The 21,189-nt window shown below is 40.5% G+C and overlaps 1 protein-coding gene across 5 annotated transcripts in view; it reads left to right on the top strand.

The window, feature by feature from the left end:
- The window catches only part of WDFY3 (WD repeat and FYVE domain containing 3), a 153,518-nt gene that overhangs the window by 8,075 nt on the left and 124,254 nt on the right, over window positions 1-21,189 (top strand). For 4 of the 5 annotated variants that reach the window (XM_030450431.1, XM_030450427.1, XM_030450430.1 and 1 more), the window contains exon 2: window positions 18,331-18,420. The gene's annotated coding sequence lies outside the window, so the exon portion shown is untranslated. The remainder of the gene's footprint in view (window positions 1-18,330; window positions 18,421-21,189) is intronic. The other variant, XM_030450428.1, reaches the window with a different exon arrangement.

Genomic DNA, 21,189 nt, shown 5'->3' with positions numbered 1-21,189 from the left:
ATGCTTGAGTCCGTAACAGTTGAGCAGTGAGCTGCAGTAGAAATGTAAAAACGAAGTCTCTGTGGATGTGATCTAAGAGGATGCTAATTTGTTAATTAGGTTTGGTAAAGCATCTTTTTTCACAGTTCTGAGCGGTGACGATAAGCTGGTGAAGAATATTTAATTTAGGTTTTGAGTAGGTCAGGAAGTAACCAGGGAGTATCTCTCCAAGCTTTTCATTATCAGTGTAAAGGCAGGGTAGGAGCAGCCTTTACTTTGACTGTAACAGCTTCTGGGATCAGAAATATTTTGCTTTCAGTTTCTTGCCAGGATGATAACCATGTTCTTAGCAGTGTTGATTTAGTGGTGGTGGTGGGGAAGCTTCCTTGCTCTGTGTTTAAAATCGCTTGCAATTTCACTATGTTGTCCCTGCACATAGGGAGACAGGAATCTGCATATGCTATGCTAGTAGCTAGTATTATTTTTTAAAAGATTTTTTTCCTAATTTCTTGTACAGTTTCTTGGTGTGAATTGGAATAGCCTGCTGATTAATTACACCACGGTGAAGCTACAAGCTCTTTGTTGCAGTGAAGCACATGTGTGTGTATATATGTACTTTACACAAGGTGATCTGAATGCTTGGTTTTTTTGGTTTGTTTTCTTTGTTTGTGGGTGTTGGTATTTTTAAAAATAAATGGAAGGAGAGGAGATGTGTATTGCAAATAATGTATGTGGAAAAATGTTTATAGTCTAGCTCTGCTTTAATTTGTGATCTTTCTTTATAAAAGAAGATCAGCATAGTTGATGTCTCTCTGACGTAGCTCAGATTGAGTAAACATATCAAGGTGAGGGTTTAGCTTTCTTTTGCACAAGCAGAATAAATTTGAAAGATAAAAACTCTCCTCTTTCCTGTCCATCCACTTTTCCCTCATTCTTTGAGGAATGAAGTTGAATTTGCAGCCTGAGTAAGGATGGGCATTTCAAATGAAGATCTAATAGTGCCACATGCAAGAATAAGCTTATTTAAATTGTTTAGGAAAAAAAAAGAAGGGATATCATTATTAGTAAGCACTCATGTTGTGTTCTGTGACAGTTCAGGTCTGTTTTGTTGCATTAAGCTGAGGGTTGTGGTGGTGGGGATCCTTAGAACATCTGCTTGTTGGCTGCCTTCTGTGGTATTCCTCTCAATGCTGCCTTTGGTAAGGAAAGTGGGGCACCTCAAACACTTCAGGGTCCTGGTCGACTGAAATAATTTCCCAGTAGCTCCATATCAAGTTACCAGAGATGCTGACCAGCCTGTTAGTCTGTAGGATGGAGGGCTGAATGTTCTGTGTCCAGAAAAGAATACTCTTTTTTTGCTCTCTGTTGTTCATAAGTGAATGAAGGTTACTTCTTGGAGCTCTCTTGAATTACAGTGTCTTTATAACTATTTCTGTGAAATGCTGTACAAAGTCACACAGGGCTCAGCTACAGTTTGAGAATATTCTGGTGTGTTTGCATTGAGAGAGAGAGGGGAGGGATAGATTGATGTCAGGATTTTGTTTCACTTCCACAGCCTACATCTGCATACTTGCCCTTGAAAAATAACTTAAAAGAGGCATAGTCAACTTTCTGCCACTTGAAAAATTAATTTAAAAATTATTTTGTCTTGAACCTTGTCCAAATGCCCAACAAACCCAGATGTTTTCTGCAGTCCTGTTTTATCATGTATTATAAAATTCAGTTCTCTGATGCACTGTGGCTGCCAGGATCATGTTGAAGGGTTTATTCTAGCATTAATGATGGGGCAAGACTCGGTTCAGCACACAAGTGCTGCTCTCTTTGAATGCTTATCATTTTTAGGTATGGGGAGGAAGCGCTCATCTTTAAATTTAGGTTCACCTGGAACAATTTGAACACAGCAGATAAATTTTGGTTGGAAGGGACATCTAATCCTACTTGAAGTAGGAATTTTAATTTGATGTTTTAGTTGAGAGCGTGGGTTTTGGAGGCCAGACTTTTTACAGGAAAAGATCAGAGGTGCAGTGGGTGTGGGGTGAGCTTTTGATGTGTTTTAAGGAGCAAATGAAAAGATGAGAATCTTTCAGGTACACTGGAGCACTGTGGGAGCTAGGCAGAAGTAGATGTTTTTATCTTCTTTTTCTTGATGCAGTACTGTAAGGTCGTTTGTTATTTGATGGGGTGTGGAAGTGCTGGATATTTAACTGGTTTTCACCATTGGGCTTTTATAACTGGACTATTTTTCAGACTTCTGCTGCATTTGCTCCTGGAGCAGTGGGCAATTGTATATTGTCTTCATGCCATTGCTTATTTCTCTCTTAGAGAAAAAAGGTGATGTTTTTAGCCTCCCTTTCCTTTTTCATTGTTGTGCTTAAATATTTTGATGTTAGTAGGTGAGCCTCTCATTCTTCTTTGAACCACTGGTAATGAGTACTCCTGAGCTGGGTTTCCTAAGACCTAGCTGAGTATTATGAACAGGGCTGGGAAGAAGAGGGCAAAACTTCATGACGTTGAGGCATGTGCTAAAAATACAGTGATATCCCAAAATGTGCACCTCCTAATAAGTTACTTATTTTCTTCTGTTTGTTGCCCAAAATCTTGTTGATTCCTCGTGAAGAAAAGCTAATCCAGCCTAATTTTTTTTTCACTAAAAGAGGAGGAGAGAAAGACTGAGAACAAGGACTTTTCAGAGCAGGATATGAAAAACCTGTGTGCTGGAGCAGTATAATGCCTTGTCTTTTCATTCTCTATGGTGTCCTTTCTTAGTTAAAAACTTAAGAAATTGTCTTCTGAACAATCTGGTACTTCAGTGATGATCTTTGGATGACTGCAGTGGTTTTTACAGTGAGAAATGAAGCAGTGACAGGTCACTCCATTGGTTGCAACATGTAGGTGAAAGAAGTGTCTCTTTTAGAAAGAACTCCCGTGTAATGAATGTCTCTGAGTTAGGGGGAAATCTTATATGGTTAGCAATCTGTACTCCTGGCCAATTATCACTCTCCTAAGAGATTGATTTCCAAACTGAAAGTGAGTTTGCTCCCTTGCATTGTGTGTTGTAATACCATTATCCACTAGGTCGGAGAGCCCTGTGCTGTGTGAAAATTATCTGCATACAGAGAGGATGGTCCAGTGTCTTTTTAACTTTCTCTTGACCTTTGGTAATAAATGTAACTTTCAGTGATAGCAAAATACATTGAAGTGATTGGTAGTTATTATTTGTGTTCTAGTTGCACTCTTGAGCTTAAGATCCTTTAAGAGGGAACTTCAGAAGTCCCGGGGTAATCTGTTGCCATTCTGGTATGTGGAGCAGTATTTCTTGCCTGCCTTGGAGCCTTCCTCAATCATCTTCCTCAACTCAGAGGTGCCTCCTGCTCCAATCAGTTGTCATGTAACTCACTGCTGTGGGCTTGTTGGTTGTCCTTTTGGAATCTGTGCTTTATGTGCTCCAATACCATCTTCTCATTCTGGTTCCTAGCACGTAACTGTGCCTTTGACTGTGCTGAAATGGATGACATTAGGAAGTGCCTTGTCCACAGAGATCCAAATAATGGTGTCAGCAGTAACCACATATCCCCCTGTGTGTTCATCCAGGTACAGGAATCATAGAATCATAGAGTGGCTTAGGTTGGAAGGGACCTTTAGAGATCATCTACTCCTACCTCCCTGCCAAGGGCAGGGATGCCTCTCACCCAGACAATGTTGCTCCAACCCCCATCCAGCCTGGCCTGGAACACCTCCAGGGAGGGGACAGCCGCAGCTTCTCTGTGCAATCTGTTCCAGACTCTCACCATTCTCCTACTGAAGAACTTCCTAAGATCCAGTCTAAACATCTTCTCCTTCAGTTTAAAGCCATTTCTCCTTGTCCTATTGGTGGATACTATTATGAAAAGTCCCTCTCCTGCCTTCCTGTATGGTCCCTTCAGGTAGAGGAAGGCAGCTATAATTATTTGCTTTTGTTAGTATATTGGTTTTATTACCTAGTGTCCCTATAATGTGATTAAAGCAAAGTTGCTGAGCTGGAGGTGGCTCTGCTGTTTAATTATGGTGAGTGGCACATGCCTGCTTAGGCAGTGAATGAGCATATTCATGTGAAAAGACCTCAAAATGTTCAATGTAATGATGTGGTTGAGAGAGGAAATAAAAATGTCTTTGAGACATGATCGTAATCACTTAGCATGTCCTTCCTGATCTGCCATTGAAAGAAATTTCTTTCAAAACTGTTTTGTGGGCTTTCTACAGGTCCATTGCTGCTGGAGTCTGCTGGGCTTCAATTTTAAAATTTTGGATTTGTGCCAAAATATTGCTTGGAAGAAATTTGCTGTGAAGAATTTCTCCACTGTTCTCATGGAAATGCTTCAGAGCAAGGGAGAAACCACAGGCAGCAGCATGGGTTCTACACACTGAGACACTTCTCAAAATTTGACTGTTGTGGCTGCCTTTTTTTCCTTAAATATGGAGATCTTGTTGATTATCACTAAAAATCACTAAAAATCAAATACACTGAAGACAAAATATATTCTTCTTTTTCCTTTGTTGCTTTTGATAACTTCAGTTTAAATCCAGGATTTGGATGCTGACATTCCAAAAAACATTGCTTTTTCAGATTTACATCTTTTGCTGTTTTGCTTTCAGGACATGTGCAGCCACAAAACTGTAGTAGCATTGGAAGCTTAGCTGTGGGTTTTCTGACTAGCTTAGTTTTCAGCATTTAGGTTTCTGTCTCATACGTAAATTTATGAATAGTGCCAGATTTTGCATGCTGGAGTCCTGGAGAACTTTACATTGTGGCTTTTGTCCTTTGCCAACTTCCTTAGCACCAAACCCAGAAAGAACAGGGCTGGGTGGGATTGTCAGGCCTTGTCTTCTCCACAAGGGCATCACTCTCTTGATCCACAGTAGCTGTTCCACTTGTCCTTGGATTAGTGTGCACAGTGGTGTCTTGAGACTGGGCTGGAGTTGCTTTACTGTTTGAACAGGTAAGATGGCTCTCCTGGCTCATGCCTGAGTCCTGAACATGGTAATTGTTCATGGCTTTTCCCAGAGAGCCAGGAGGGGAGTGAGGAGACTGCTGATGAAGTTGGTGGAAGAGGCACCTGGTGCAGAGCAAGTCATTAATAAAAATTCTGACTTGTTGCAGAACCATTAGCAAAAGTAAGTGGCTTATTTGATTCAAAGCTGAGACATTGTGGGTGAAGCTGTGATGCTTTGTAGCGTATTCCCAGCTTTAGGGATTGAAGTATTGCCATCTGCAGCAATCCTTAGATGAAAAAAAAGCAAAAAAAGCAGAGATTGAAATGTGCTGCTTTTCTGTTCTGATGGTTGCTAGTGAAATGCTGCTGTGACCTGCCCATGGCTTCTGAAAGTCTAGGTGGTCAGGAGTCTGCTGCAGACTGTGTATGGTGACAGCAAGAGGCTGGTGTGGCAGAACAGTGTGGCTGATAAGTTAAGCTGAGAGGGGTGGGCTTTTCCATAGTTACTGGTCCCTGAAGATTTTGGATAGATAGCATCACTGTGTGTTGTGACCAGCATGTTCATTTGTGCAGGCTTCCAGTTTAGCAGCTTATTTCTTTCCCTTGACTAGAGATGGGTCCATTCACTACTTACCAAGGAGCTGACAGCGTGGAGTGGTGGTTTATGAGTCTCTTCTTACATTGACCTGTGGCTTCCACTGCAGTACAGATTCTGGTATTTTTGCTTCTCTTCAAGGGGAGCTTCTGGTTCCTGCAATTATTGCTGGCAGTGGTCTGTACAGGGGGTAATGCTGGGACTTGTAGGGGTGAGCAGAAGAGTGAATATTTGTTCAATCTTTGCACAATCAGTGAGTTTTGCAATATTCTGTCTATTAGCTAGCAAATCAAGCCAGCATAGAAGAGCCAATATGGCCATCTTAGTGCCATTGTTGTGTTTTTTGATTTTTTCTGAAGTGCCATGCGGCCTCGATGAGTTTTCTCTGGATGGCTTTCAGGGTTTGGCAGCAATGCATCCAAAGGAATGTCAGCAGGATGGCTGCATCCTGTATCGCTGACTCTGCAGGGCAGCAGCACTGGGATGTGAGCCCAGAGCATGGTGGGAAGATAACAGATCTTCTGGCCCAGAGGTAAGAACCACCAAATGCACAAGACTTCCAGCAGAAGAGAGATAATCACAGAGAAATGCAAATTTTAGATAAAGAGATAAAAATTTTGGTCCACGTCCTTAAAGAGAGGGCTGTAAATTATCACTGAAATAATCACTAGATGATCACTAAAATTATCACTGGAATTATCCTCGTGGCTTCAGTGCTGGCAAGCTGAAATTCAGCTGCCTCTTTATCAGCAGGCAGGATCTTTGTGGTCTTTCACACTTGAGTCAAGTGAAACCAAATCAAGTAACCAAGTCAAATTGCACTTTCACTCGTTGTGCAATGCCACAGCAGAGGGGTCTGCACAGTACAGTGCTACCTGCGTGGTTACACTGGTTACACTCCGGAAAACCTCTTTCCTGCTCCTGTGTGTCATTCATTGCAGGTTGCTTTGGCTTCCTTTCTCGTGCAAATATTTTGCCAGTTCTGCTGTAAGCACCTGCAAAATACTCAGTTTTAGAATGAGGATTATGCTAGTCTTTGGGACTTTTTTTTTGGCAGTTTATAAGTCCAGTACAGATGCTGTGATAGCCACAGGATTTACAAAGTTCTGCAGCTACAGGAAAGGCCACATTTCATGCAGCTGAGCCTTAGAGACAGCTCTGCTCCAACGCAGTCATTTCTCAGAGCAGGGCTGGAAAAGCCAGGTGGTAAATTCTTGTGGCTTGGCACTGGCATTAGGACATGGTGCTTTTAGTAATCAGTAAGATGGTTTTGGTAGAGGTTAACATAAAATTTAATGCTTTATTTTCCAGTAATCTAAAAAATATTTTTGAAGTTACAGAGGGCCTTCTCTTGAGTAGGTTTTTACATCTAGTAGTTAATTTCTTAGCTGCTGTGTGCTAAAAGGGCTTTTTAATTGTTTATTTTTTTTCCTAAAGAGGAGAAGGGTGGACACTGTAACTTCTCAGGCAACAGTGATTGTGCAACTGATCCTGTTATTGTGGAGCCCAGGTCCTTCCTATTCCCTGAGCTCCAGCTGCTTGTGCTGCTTTTTTCCTTTATTTTTTTCCTTTCCCCCCCCCCCCTCTTTCACTTGTGAACAAGTTGTTTTCTTTCCTGGATTGCTCTCTCTCTCCAATGGCAGTGAGGCAGTGGCTCATTTGGGTTTATTCTTCCATTTCAGTATGATGGAAAATCCAGTTGCCCTCATGTATCATGCAGGGTATGGAATGCATAGAGAAATGAATTTTTTCATGAGGAGTAGAAGTGCTTGCTACTTTGTGGGTACATAAGAAAAGGCATTTCCTTGGATGTAAAAGAAATGTGACTGCAAATGGCCTTTGTTGAAGCTAAGGTCAGAAGTTATGACTTCATGTTCTCATGGTACTAGAAGCATGTGAAAAGATGTCTGGATGTTTGTTTTGGATTGGATGTTTGTTTGGGTCTTATTTTCCTTCCTCCAAAGGGTGGGCCTGAGAGAAATTTTAATTCTCCTCCCCCCTTTTTCCCCTGGGTCACCAAATAAAATATAGTACTCCTGTGCAGAACATGAGGTAGTTGTAAATCTCATGCTTTTACAGCCAAGTGATCTCATTGCAGTGTAATGAAAGCAGTTGATATATTATAAAAATGTTGTACAGCTTACCCCAGTCACTCTTCATTTTCAGTTTTATGTCATGCTGTTCCCATTTCAGGTTACACAGCCTCCCGTGACCACAGACAGCCTGTTTGGGTCCATGATAAACATTCAGTAGCCAGTAGATGGTAGATGTTCAGATTTCAGTGTGTTCTCTGCTTACAGATGCACCAAACCTACCACAGACAAATCTCAAGAGAGGAGAAATAATATCTGGTCTGTGATACCACACTGCTTGTGTTTCCACAGCAAATATGATTTGTGTCAGTCATAAATAAGCTCTATGTTTGGTGACCTGTGGCAGGAAGTGGTAGGCAAGGGCTTAAGGTCCTTACTTGGTTTGTAAGTCTTGTACTTTAAAAGTTCAAGGGAATGCAGAGTATGCATTTTTTTGCTTGAGGTGTCTGTACAGTCATGAAATATTCGGGAATATGCCAAGTTGATGTAGGTTTTAGCAAAGTGCTGTAATTTGTAGGAAGCTGTGGTCTTTCACTCTGCTTTGGACAGACCTGGTATACAGAGGATTTTCTCCTTTTCATGCAAAAGACTGAATGTGCAACCTGTGTCCAGTCTGTCCGTATGCTTCTTGGATGGCTGCTTTGGAGAAAAGATTTATTTTGTTTTGGTGTGGTGTTTGTTTTTTTTTTAACCTGGTAGTTTCTTTTCCAAGTTGCAGTCGCCTAAATCTCCCCTTTTATTTTTGAGCCTTAGTGCACTGTTAAGTTGGGTTATTGGAGGGTGTATTTTCTATTGAAGACAATGGAAAATGATAATTCTTCATGTGCTTCTATCATGTTGCAGCTAAGGGTTGGTATCAATTTACAGTCGTGTTAGAAATTCACCCTGGAACTAACAGCAGCTCAGGTTCAGTAATGTTCTTTCTTGATCAGTCTGTAATAGCTCTCCTAGTAAATGCTGTTTGTATTTTCTGTATAACTAAGGACATAACCATGAAATGTTAATTCTCTTAACAGAGAGTTCATACTAATCAGTCTGTCCATTGCACCTTTACTCTTAGAAGAGTAAATCTCAGCTATTGAGTAAATCTCAATTATGTTGACTGCTGAGGAGAGACTTCAGAAGAATTTTAATCAACAGTGATACTTGATCACACTATTTAAAGGCTTTTTGCCCTTCAAATCTTATCAGGGAGAGAAGCAAGGTGGGGATGTTTCATTGCAAAGAAGGCAAAATGTTATTGCCAAAGTTGTGTCTCTTTAAAGAAACTAATTCCCACTTGAGCTCTCCTGACAGACATGGGCTGTGATACAAAAATCTGTCATCTTTGGAAGTTGAAAAGCATACAAGTCTTGTGTGTTGATTAAGCTTATTACTATTATTATTATTAAAAAATAAAAATTAAGTCCTAAACTAGGAAGAAGGTGACAACAATGAGCTTAATGATTTGTCTTATGTTATGTTTCCTGATTCTGTGATACCTTTCTTGAGCACTTTTTAATCAAATCTTGGCTGTTGACATGATTATTATGGTACCTTGCAGTGTTCAGCAATGTTTTATGTATCTTCATAGCAAATATAAAGACTTCTGTGATGTGAAAAGCCTCATTCCTTCAAGCTAACACTGCACACTTTGGTTAAGTATGATTATTTTAATGATGTAGGCAGCAAGCCAAATGTGACATTTCTTTACAGAATTTGTAGGAATCTAGTCATCCAATCAGGATTGGTTGGTGTCTTAAGTGATATTTTTTTCAAGCCAACTGTATGGACACTTTTTTCCATGAAAAACAAAACTGAACAGAAATAACAGTTTGAAGAGTGTTAACAGACAGCTTTTATACATCACCAGCTTTTACTTTCTTTCTATTTAATGTTCAGCTATTCCTTCTGTAATAGAATGGTAATGAAATGTTATTGTATTGGGTTGTTTTTGAATTTTCTTTTTCCATTATGGATATTTTTTTAAATGCTGTTTGGTTACAGCACAAATAATTTTAACCAGAATAATGTATTTTCTTTTCTGCTCTTGACATTTCTGCTGCAGAAGTGTCAAGTAGTTTTAACTTCACAGTAGGAAAAATATTTGTGACCAACTTAGATTGCATTTATATAAGAGTAGGAGGGTTTTTTTCCTTTGATAAATAGTCAAGATGGATAGAAATTGTAAAAGAATTCTACTGTTGGTGGCTCACAGGCAGAGGAAAAAAGAGATTCTTCAAATTATCTTTGAAGGGAGTTGAGTAAGGATGTGTAGAGGGGAGTGAAGAATCAACTGTATCATCAAGTAGCCACTATATTCCTTGTCATAAATGTTGTCCCATCTCCCTCCGTCAGCAAAAACCCAAAATCAAACAAAAAAAAGAACAACCAAAGAAACTAACGTAAAATTAATGCAAATGCAGTAGCTACAGATCTGATAGAAATACTAGTATTATTCTGTGGCTGTTGTAACAGGGACAATTTGATTACTGTAGAAAATTAACTAAAATTATGATCTGTTAATACTTTTCAGGTATTTCTTCATGGTTAACTGTACAGACCATTCCATTACTGAGGTTACTGGATGACTGAAGAGTAATATTGCAGTTTCATGGTGACAAGTGATATGTCATTCAAAGTCCATTTAGACACTTCTTTTATTTCTTTTTTAGGATTTGATATCAAGTACCTTAATATCCCTTTGCTTCAAGAAAAAAAAAAAGAGCTTTTTACACTAAGTGCCAGCGATGAGCTGCTTGAAAAGGTCTGAAGCCCTGAATGGCTGTGGGAGATTTCTGTTCAGCTGGGGGGTCACTAAATGGAAAGATCACTTTTACTTTGGACACCCTTTGATGTCACATAACAGTCTGAAACAATTACTGGGATATTCAGGATTGGTTTAGTCAGTTGTTGTTTTGTTGGGACTTTTAAATATTTTGTTGCCAGCATATTAAGGTAGTCAAGACAGGAAGAGTTTGGTTCCAAATGAGTGCCTGGAAGGCAGAACCCAAAGCTGCCAGGACTTTGTAGTCAGTCTGCAGGTCTCACAGGAACATGGTAGACAAATAATCTTGGATAATACCAGAAGGTCTCCTTTCAGGATGGAAGTAGTAGTTCCACAGATGTCTTTATTGTCAGGTAGGTACTGAAATAAGGCATCATCTCATTTACCATCAGAAGCTGGTGGACCGTGCAATAAAATAGGCATTTGTGGAAACTGTTAGCTTAGCCTTCCTTTTCTAATATGCTTTCAGTTAATTTAGAAATGACTTGGACTGGGGGAGAGATCTCTTGAGTCTATGTTAGCCTTGCAAACTCAGAGTATGAACACCTGGTTATGGATGGGAGTTTGAGGAGATGAATCAAAGTACTTGTCTGAGAGTCAAAAGTCTGCAGCATTTTCCTGAGAGGTGAAGGCTGGCAAATTTCAGTGGCATTGTGAGCAGGACAACAGCTACAGAAATACTTTGTAGCTGCACATGTGCTTTGGAAACAGGCTCTGGGAGCTGAAGATTGCTGGTGTGGTGTGTGATAGAATAAATAAAGAAATCTTTATTACTAGGGTTTATGTGTATCATCACTTCTAACTTCTTCAGTTGCAGTGTTGAACAGAAACTTCAGGGTATTCATAAACATTTCAGTATATACTGATCCATACTTTTCCTGGTCAGGCTTCTTACTGCCTTAACTTTCTGAGCTGGCAAAAGAGAACAAGAACATTTACTTTAGCAGAGGTGGAACAATTTCTTGGAATAAATGCCCTTCAAGCCTTGGAGGCCAAGGTCACTGACCAGAAAAAGTTCTTGTAGAACAGAAATAGCTAGCTGGAAACTTCAGAAATGAAATCTCCTCTACAAACTGTTTCTTCTGATCCCTGGGGATACCTGCTCACTGGCTGTGCAGCACACAGCCTAAAACCAGTATCCTTAGCCCCTGGAACCAGGACTGCTGGAAGATGTGTAAGAAATTGAGAAAGTGTCTTGATGCTGCACATGTTGTGAAGTCTTTTACTGGGCTTCTGGCTGAGAACACTGTTGAGGAAATGTGTGTAGGCTGGAGCTGTTGGCCTGGAAGCACTGCTGCTTCTCCAGGGCAATTTCTTCATCTTGCAGATGGACAAAACCCACAGGGTCCCAGATGCAAGAGCTAACTTGGAGCAAGATCAGCTCTTGCCCTTATGAAGAGCTCTGGGCCCTGTCCAGAAGGAAAGAGGAGACCTGGTCAGGTGGGATATCAGCAGTAAGCTGACAAACTTTGCACATTACTTGTTAGAATGGGATGCTGGGATTATAACTCACTGTATATGTGACAGTGGGAGTGGGGAAAAGAACCTCTCAGGATCTCTCCGGTTGGAAGAAGCCTCAGCAGGACTGTAGTCCAACCTCCTGCTCACATCTGGACCCATCTGTGAGACAGGACAGAGCTGTGCTGGGCTTGGTCCTGTTGTGTCTTAAACCTCCAAGGCTGGACACAGCACAGCCTCTCTGGGCTCTGCTCTGGGGCCTTTCTGTCCTCACTGGGGGAAAAAGCTTTTGTGTGCAGTCTGAACCTCTCTCCTATCAATTTGTGCCTCTTGTTGGCTCTTGTCCTCCTGCCATGGAGTGCTGTGAAAAGCCTGACTTTGTCTCTGGTGTGCCAGTAGCCTGTGGCACCTTTTAATATAGGTCAGCCTTCAGTCCATGTTAGGAAATTGTAACTTTGCGATTAATTAAATTAAATAAAAATTAATATGAGCTTGGAATTAATGGGAGGGATAGCACAGTGATATATTGATCACATTATGCAATACAGCATTAGTCAGTGTAACTGTATTGAGCAAGCTGGCATGCAGACACTAATTTAGAAGGAAAAATCTTTATTTACGCTGGAGTGTGCTATTTGGAGAAACGTACACACTTCTTCCTCAAACAAATAACCATTCCTCCTTCCTCAGCAGGGCATTGAATACAGTGCTTAAAATCCTGTTGCAGGCCTGCAAGTATTGTCAAGGTAGCTGAACATTTCTTAATGCCAGAGCATCTGTTCTCCAGGGAGATATCTGAACTTTGGGTTTGAGAATTTTGGATACCAATGATTTAGATAATCAGGGATTGTCTCTATATCCAAAGGCCTTTACTCATTCCTGTTGAGAACTAAAGGATTAGCAAGGCATTAGCTTCCTGAAATAAGCAGGGAACCTCTCTCTGTTATTCTAGTTTTTGTTTCCAGTTTGATGAAGGGAAATGTTACCTGTGTTCATGATGGTTTATTTTATGCATTTGTAAATGAATAGCTTGTATAAACAATAGGTTCTTACTGTTTGATTGTGTATTTGACTGATCTGATTAAGGTCCTTGTCTTTTGATATTTAATCAACTTATAAAGAATGTCCATCATCACTGATCTTTATTTTTGAAGAGATGACCACTGTAGAAAGCTTGATTGTTCTCTTGGAGCTGCACAGGGATAAGGCAAAGAGGCACTGGACCCAAGCAGAAGCAAGGTAAATTACAACTAGGGTAAATATTTACACCATGAAGGTTAAATGCTGGAGTTGGTTTCTCAAAGAAGTAATGGGATTTCCACCCTTGGAGATGCTCAGAACTCACCTAGACCTCTGAGCAGCCTAATCTGAGTCAAACCTATGCTGAGCAAAGCCTTCCAGCCTATGTTATTCTGGATTTACTGTTAATACCATCCAATATTTCCAGGACAGAAATCACAGTGCTGTAGCATTGAAGACCCAGTTACTTCATTTGAAAACCTTTGTATAAAAGAATAATGCTTCTTATCAAGCAGTTTAATTATTTAAATTCTGTGTCACAGGTGACCTGCAGATAAGTTCACCATATCTATGTAGGCAGCATTTTGATTTCAATGTAGACAGATTGTCATTTATTTCTAGAAGAAGTGCATTTCTGTGCTGCTAAGGGTGTTTGTGGGTTAACACGCCCTTGACAAAGACTTCTGTAAATTGAGGACTGAGTAAAGTAGATGAGAATGTTCTGAAGAGAACTTGAAATAAATTTTACTAATCTATTTAAATGTACATAGTTTTGATGGTTCATTTGGAGGGGGAATTAGCATTTATTTCCATTTGAAGCATCAACTTAAAATAGTAGATATTATCAAAGCACGCAAATTTAATTAGGAAGTAATTAAACATTGAAGTAACATCAAGCATGTGCAACAATTTTCTTGTTCCTTTTTCAGTCTAATTTTGGCCTTGACTTAACCTAAATGCAGTTCATAGAGCATTTGTTTCCAGTGGCATTACAAGACGGGTTGCATGACTTGGTAACACTGAAGCAAGACTTGGGCTTTAGCAGAGCTTGCCTACAGTAAATGAGACTGGATTTATTTCCTTGACTTTGTCTTGCTCTAAATGAGCTTGAGTTGTTGGTGTTAAGCTTTCCTTGCTTTTAAATTCTGTCCAGTGCTAAATTGTTGAAGTTCTTTTTGGTGCTCTGCCTCTCTGTGTCTAGGGTGTCTCTGGAGATCTGAAAGTGGCTGCAGCTCAAGCTGTTTCTCTAGGGAAATGTCTACTTCCTTTTTTGCACCTGGTTGGTACTTTGCTCATCTGTCTTCTCAGCACTTTGCTGTGTTGAGAAGAGTCTGGATGAATTGCAGCCCAAGGAAGGTGACTGAAACTTGTTTTCTGAATGAGACTGGGTTTCTGGAAAATAAATAGGTAAAATAAATAAACAGTGGTGGGTCATGAAAATGGAGTGACTGGGAGCAACAGCCATGGCTGGTTCTGAGCTGTGCTGGCGTCTGCTGAATCCTGTGCTGCCTGGATGGACATCAGAGCAGATGTCTTCTGGTGGATGAGAAATCACAAAGGTATTTGATCAGCACACCAAATGGGAAACATGGTAACTCTTTGTTATATTGCTTATTTGTCATTTATTTTTTCATGAGGTAGCTTCCGCTTGCTACGCTTTTTGAAATGGTCATGAAAAGACACCCAATATGAAATGGGTAGTTTGGTTGGGTTTTTTTTTTTGCCATGCTTCTCTCCCAGCTTGGGTTTCAGCAGGTTCTGGATAGTATGGGATCTACAAATGGGAGAGCCATTAGCCAGAGAGCAAGTTGCTGTGTGTCTGCTTGCTGCCTGTCTGGAAAGGTGCTGTCAGATTTAGGGTGAACTTAGGTGCCTTTCTGCACCTTTTCATTGGACAGAGAATCCTGTAGGCAGCATAGCCATGGAGTCCCTTTTTGTGCCTGTGTGCAGAGCGTCAGGAACCTTATTTCAATGGAGAGAGTGAATGCCCTAAGAAATCTTCTAGGAGAGAGAAATTTGTGTCTTGGTTATTTGGAAAAAACACCTGGTTTCCTCAAGGAGGGAAGAGGAAGGGTTTTGATTTCAGTATTTAACATGCTGAATTCCCAAATATTTCCCTAAAGCATTTCTCCTGTGTAGCAAACCTGATTAAGGGGGAGGTAATCAAGCTATGTTGCCACCTTGGCACTGACCCAGAAGGGGTTCTCCTTTCTCAGAACCTGCAGGAGGGGTTGTGTCTGGGTTAAATCTGGTTGGAGAACAGAACATTAGCTACCATGTCTGTTTGGGATGCTTCTGAGCCTCCAACAGGCTAGGGGATGGGAGCAGACTGGCCTTGCATGAGCTGTCTTGGGTCCTTCCAGAGCTTTGTTCTATGTGACCAGGGGGTTAAAAACGAAGCTATTTTGTTACTTAGTGTAGTTAGGTATCTTTGGAAGATGACAGTCTTTTGGGATATTCAAGGTTGAAAACTACCTCCTTTTTCTCGTCGCTGTAGAATAAATGCAGCACAGCTGTAGCTGCTGTTGGTAACTTGGCTGATGACCACAAGGAGAGTTTAAGCTTGGACAATATTAAAGATTGGTTGATCTAGGTAAAGTAGGAGTAATTTATTTTTGTCACCAAGGAAGGCATTTAGTTCTAGTTAACCATATTTAAACAGCACCTCCTGCCCCCCCTCCAACCTCCCCTTAATTGGTTTTGAGACTGCAAGTCAAAACAACTCACTTTGTGCTTTTGTGCTTTTGATGAAGTATTTCTCATTGTGACCCTAACAAACTTAAAATAGGTAAGTAGGATAAATTTAAGGGAATCAAGGCATTCCAAGTGTACTGTGGGAGTATGAACTAGGTGGTTCAGGTTTCCAAAGACCCAGTTGGAGGCATGGCTCTTAGGTGATACCATAACTTTTTCTTTTTACTGCACCTGGTTACTGTTAGACCAAACAGATAATGCATGTGAAAGATGGTTGCAAGTTGTCTTCTGGATTTTATTTCCTAATGGTGTTAGGTCCAGTATTAGCTGGAGAAGAGGCTTGATTTCTGCTCGAGTAAGCTTGTGAGTTTTGAGTACTTGTAGTGTAACTACTAACTAATTTGAGCTTTGCAAACATAGTAAGTGGTTATGTCTGGCTTAATAGCTGTACAGTTTGCTTTGGAGCTCATACCTGAGGCTTCCGTTGTCTGTATTTAAAAATAAAAATACATCATTTTCAACCTGAGATGTTGTGAGTGATACAAGAAAGCACACAATACAATAGAATGAAATGCAGTTGAAGGTAGCAGAAACTAAAGTTCCCTATTTGTACTGAGGTTTACTGCCAAGCTAGTCCCAGTAACTGTCCTGTGACAAAAGGAGCATTTGTTTATCCTCTTAGTCTAAATATTTACTTGCTTCAAGAGAAGTAAAAATGAAAGGGCTCACCCTGTTACTTGTATTGAGCTTCACAGTCCAATTTCCCCTGTTTCACATGCTGCCCACCCGTGCAGTATTTGATCCTGCCTGCTGACTCCTTATTTTTCCTCACAAATTAATGCGTGACAATGAGATGAAAGTAAGGGAAGACAGACAGTACCAGTGGAGGGTGGAAGCCTTCCACAAGCACATTATGTTGAATCACACAGAGAATCAGGTGATTCTCTGGGCTTGATGGTTATGTGTGGCAACACATGCCTATGGTATGTTGCCCAGGCCTGGTATGAATTTGATTTTGGCACTGGAAGAGCAGCATCTTAAGATGCTACATAAGTCATGGGCATGGATGCAGTGTCACACATGAGGTTGGATTCTAGGATATCTGCTGGCCTCAGTTTATCTAGTTTGTTTTAGTATGGTGACCACTGCAGATGGGTTGCTGGAGTTAATCTTTTGAGAAGATCATTTTAAGTGGATGCTGTGTGGCCTGTGAGTAGGAGAGGTAGGTCAAAGTAGCAATGATGCTATCAAGAATGCTGGTGAGGTGAGTGCATCAAGTGCCTGAGTGAATGGATCCCTCTGGGAATGGAACTTGTGAGCCCATCATCCTGTGTACTGGGGGGGAGGCATTAGAATATTTTTCTAGTTTCTTGCTCAGATGCCTTTGCCAATTTCCTAGGAGTATTCTTTCTAAAAGCAGACTGTGTTCAACAAGCAATGACCCTTAATCTTACAATGAAATAAATGCAGTTTAAAATCTCCCAAGAGTCTCAGAAAGTGTAATTTGTTAATTGGCTTCCCTCCCTTCTCCAAGGAGTAGCAGAGGATTTTATGGTCATTGACTATGGAGTAAGAAGAGAACAGCTTGGCTGTTAATGCTGAACTCTTGCACTTGCCAGGTTACTTACCTTTTTAGTGCAAACACTGTTGTGCAAAATGTTTTATTGTTCTTAAACACAGCAGCATCTCTCTGAGCATGTTTGTCACCTTAGTGCCATCTGTCACAGAGCTTTTCTAATGTACTTGATACTGGTTCACTTTTTTGACCTGTGCTCATTCACCCATACTAAAATTTTCCCTGCCTCTTTTAAGGTGCCAAATTATAAAAAAAACAAATTATGTGAATTGAATTATAAGGTTTCCCTGGTTGCTGTACTGTGTGGTATACTGCATTGTGCAGGTGGTCCTACAAATTGTGGATGCTCCCTCCCTGGCAGTGCTCAAGGCCGAGTTGGATGGGGTTTTGAGCAACCTGGTCTGGTGTCCCTGTCCCTGTCTGTGCAGGGGGGGTGGAACTGCATCATCTTTAAGGTCTCTTCCAACCCAAACCAGTCTATGACTCTATGAATAAGGCTGACTGGGAATAAGTGGTAAAATAATGTTGTGCCATCTCCCAGCTAATGAACTGAGGTGCAGCATTTCATTGATGCCCTGGGTGGGTTTGCCAGGTCCAACAGGAATTAGTGCTGGTTTTGCTGCCTTTGGTTAGTTGTAGAACCTCTTTGTAGTGGGTTTCTGTAGTGATGCTGAAGTGAGCTCAGACTCAGTGCCCCTTGTTGGCTTGTTTGTGTCCACTTGCAAATTCTAAGGTAAGCATTATACATCTCTGGATAGAAGAGGCAGAAAACCTGAAGAGAGTCCAGGGGGAGAACATTCATTATCTTCAGAGTTGCTCAGCTGGGTTGGGGTCAGTGCAGCTTGGTTCTTACTGCTCTGCCATAATGATGGTGAGAAATCACTTAGTTCCTTGCTCTTCCTCATCACAGGCTGCCAGTGCATTAATTACTGGGCTTTTGTTTTATAGCAAGTCTCTTCTTAGCAGTTCATGTGCTCTGATTGGGTATCATATAGTTGGGAAGATACCACTTTTTTAAGTGTAATGCTGTGTGTTGATGACTAGTTTGCTACTGTTCCTTTTCCCAGCAGCTATTTAAAAGAATTTTAGGTTTGTGAAAGCCCAGTTGTTATATGTCAAAGCTCTATGATTTTATGGTCACATTTATATTCTAACCTTTTTCCTTTCTCTATTGAAAGAACAGCCTTGGTCTTGAAGAGAAACCTTCAGAAAGGAATGGGCCGTGTCCTCTTGAAGCTGTTTGCCCTGATCCCAGGAATGCTGTAGAGGTGAGTGATGTGAATGGTTAAGAGCTTTTGTAGAAATTGCCTTTTGATTTGTAATTGGCACACTCTTCAGTAAACTCTGTGTGAAGCAGTTTATTTGCCTGTCACTGAAAGAGAGTTAATTCAGGCACTGTCAGAAAACAGTTCAGAATTGCTCTACCCAAAAAACCTCTTTGGGTTTTGTTTATCTGTGCAGATGTTGTAGAAATACATAGCTCAGTGGTCACAAAAAGTTGTGTGGTGCAGTGCATGCTCAGTGTCAAGCTGTGTTAAGCTTCGATGTTCTAATTGATAGGTTTAAACCAAAAAAGGTGAGAATTATCACAACACCTGAGATCATCATTCATGATTATTTTTCAAGTTTTTCAAGTCTCTCATTTTTACTTTGAGAGAAGAACTTTTAACTGTTCTTTAGGAGAGTGACAATCTGGGACAGGTCCATTCTGTATCTACCCAAAGGTAACATTAACTGCACTTTTGCTTCCAGTGACATGTATTCTAGTTTTCTATCCTACTTTCTTTGGATTATGTGCAAACTGGGTAGACTGCTTGCTGTGAGTTTTTTTCCCAATATAGTCCTGCCATAAATATTATGGCCTACAAGACTCTCTCTTGCAAGTAAATTCAGTCTAGTTTATTGTCATATTTTTTAAAGCTAAAGATGATTAAGTGGATATATCACCTGATGGATTTTTTTCTTAACTGGTGAAGTAAAAAAAAATAAAATCTCATATAACTGTCAAATTCTGTCATGCTTTGTTCTGCTGATGAAAAATTATTGTAGCAAGTAAAATTTGATGCAGAAGAGAGGGAGAGGTAAGCATGTTGAGGTGCTCCTAAGCAAAGAAGTAAATTCCCAGAGAGGCAGTTGAGTTAAAAACGATTAAACCTGTCTGGTTACTGTGAAGGATTTCTAATCTTTATCATCTTACTTTAAAAGCATAGGTGTGTGTGGTGTGGATTCTGAAGAGTTATGTCCTGGCTTTGCTAGGACATCCTTTGACCATTTTGGAGCAAGAGGGAGAAAACACAGTGGAAAGGATACTGTAGTATGTCACAGACACAGAAATTAATGAGGTGACCTGGTGGGTAAAGACCCATTAATACAACAAAATGCATTTATCTTTGAGGCATGTAGAGCCTAGCAACCTCTTGTAAGTGGTGCCACTTCTTATGGATAATTTCAGTTATTTCTGTGTCCTCACCATCTTTATCTTATCTGGTATAAAACTGAGAGTTGTAGAATGTTCAAGGCAAGGTGTTAATTCTAATTTAACAAAAGCACACAGAAAGACAGAAACCTCAAAACACATCCTTCATTATGGAATCCTGCATTTCAACATCAGTGCTTTCATTCTAGTTCTGTGCTGCTGCTTCAGTTGCCAATATTTTATTCATTAGCAACAAAAAGAAATCATGAGCTGCTGTTCAGATACTTATGTAGGAAATCCTTCCTTGGCACTGTTTACATCCTGTTCTTCCAGTTCTGAGGACATGCAAGAACTGGCAGAGCTTATTAGGCTGGGTTTAGATGCTTTTCAGACCTGAGCCTGCTGTATTTGATTCTGTCAGGCTCTTGGTGGGACCCTGTTGAGTTTTCTTTCCAGCTGTGGCATGACTTATGCAGCTACATGGATAATAGCAAAAGTTATGATGCAGTTTACAAACACACAGAAGAGATGAGGAAAGACAGATAACCGTGTGAATTTGTCAGGGATAAAATCATATCAGGCTCTGTTTAGCTTACTTCCTTGACAGATGAATTGGATTACTGCATAAGGAGAGACTTTGCCCTAATGTTTGTTCCTTGTAGTTGTTCCTGTTCTGCCACAGAGAGCAGGAATGGTTGTGGTTTTTAAGAGCTTTCTTTAATAAGGTGTGAAATTGTGGATATGATTGTCATCTGGGATATGGTGGTGGAGAAGTCTGACACACTGCTTTGTTTTAAGCTCCCTGTGTTGGAAAGAAAGGGATGTTTGTGTGCTGTGCTTCTGCATATACAATGCACTTCCTACAGTTGTCAGGTTCTCATGAAAGATCAATTTGCTGTCTCCCTGAGTAAGCACCAATATTTCCACACTAGGTCAGTAATTTTTGCTGGTGATAGTTTAATGCTTGAAACTCCCTTTGACATGTGCCCATCTCTTGGTGATGTTACCATCTTTTGGTCTCTTATGGATGTGAAATGTAGTGAAGGAAAAAAAATATCTCTCTAAGAGGTTAAATCTGTGGAAATGCTGCTCTCTGGGTCTGTAATCCCAACTGCACACAGAGTACACTCCTGGCTGTTGTTACCTGGATGGGGTGTGGGAATGTTTGTCTGTGTTTTATGCAATAGGTACCATCACCTTTACTTCAGGTGCATGAATATTGCTACCCCCCTGAGCTCTGTGTAAATTTCTCAGCTTTTAGAGCATCCTTTCTTTGTTCAGGGAACAGCTACTATCAGGCAAATTGATAAAAGTTGTAAAAGCCAAACACCTTCTATCCCTCCTTGCTCCAAGATTGAGAAGCCTGAAGTGCGTACTTGAGGGGACACCTGACTACAAATCCTGACAGAGAAGTAAAACCAAACAATAGAATGGATTGTATGGTAGAAATGTGAAGGATTTTTATACAGGGATGTATGAGAGCAAAAGCCTTTGTTCTGGGACTATCATTGTAATTAAATCCACTTAGTTACCCAATTTTTTTACCCAGCTGTTGTCTATTGTATTGTCCTGTGCATGAAAATAACATGGCAAGCTATGATAGTAAACACTGTTAAGGCAG

The sequence above is a fragment of the Calypte anna genome, chromosome 4B (genome assembly GCF_003957555.1).
Source record: "Calypte anna isolate BGI_N300 chromosome 4B, bCalAnn1_v1.p, whole genome shotgun sequence".
Lineage (NCBI taxonomy): Eukaryota > Metazoa > Chordata > Aves > Apodiformes > Trochilidae > Calypte > Calypte anna.
The sequence above is the reverse complement of the archived record's forward strand: the minus strand, read 5'-3'. Positions and strand labels throughout refer to the sequence as shown.